The sequence below is a fragment of the Branchiostoma belcheri genome, unplaced genomic scaffold, assembly GCF_001625305.1.
Source record: "Branchiostoma belcheri isolate BF01 breed outbred unplaced genomic scaffold, Haploidv18h27 scaffold57, whole genome shotgun sequence".
In the NCBI taxonomy this organism is placed as follows: domain Eukaryota; kingdom Metazoa; phylum Chordata; class Leptocardii; order Amphioxiformes; family Branchiostomatidae; genus Branchiostoma; species Branchiostoma belcheri.
The window spans coordinates 696019-696918 of NW_017804209.1; positions in this window are offsets into that span (position 1 = coordinate 696019).

Consider the following 900-nt stretch of genomic DNA (forward strand, 5'->3'; position numbering starts at 1 on the left):
GCACGGCGTCTACTCGGTCCTGGTGGGAGTGTACATCCTGCTGCTCTGGCTCATGCTGTGGAGAGGGATGGCCAGGCTACAGGTACGGACGAAGTCCGCATTTTTATCGTCAAGATCTAATTACGAAACGTCTAGTCAGGTTGGCCATCCTACCTCGAGTTCGAATCCCGGCTGTTGTCGCTTACCCAACATGTATGCTACTGCAAAGGGTCGCAGTCCCGAGGACGTGCCATTAAAGCTGTCGTCCACTGTTTGAGCCTAGTAAATACTGTCTTCTCTGTCACGGCCAGTGGAAGAGTAGCTCTTTATTAGTAAAGCTGGTTTGACATCACTTTCACGATAACTTTTTAATGTGACCACAAATGAACGAGTAGCTCCTCTGTTCACTGTGTCCCTACCTGTGAACCTTGACCAAGTTGCGTGAGCGTCCTTACAGTCTATCAATAGAATTTTGAGATGTAGTCTGTATAGATGTTTTGTTCTTGACCTAGAAATTAAGTCTCTGTACTTTTGTTACCTCACTAAAGCTTCTTCGCCATTTAACCATCCCTACAGGTGTTCAGTAACGATCTATAGCCCAAACTCTGTTCTCTTATAATTTACTATAAAGTTAAAATTTTCAGGTTTATTTTGCATCACTGCTTTGTAGTTGACCTTACGATAGTCGCTGTACATATACTTTTTGTTGGTGAGTCACTAAAGCTTCTATGTCATCATAACCATCCCTACAGGTGTTCAGAAATGACCTGTGGACCTGGACCAAGCTGTGTGCCTGTGTGGGAGCTCTGCTCTTCATCATCTCCGACACGCTTCTCGGCGTGAACAAGTTCCGCCTGCCCATACCCTACAACCGCTAGCCTCCATAGCATGCCAAAAACTGGGGTTTTGGGGGGGGGTCGG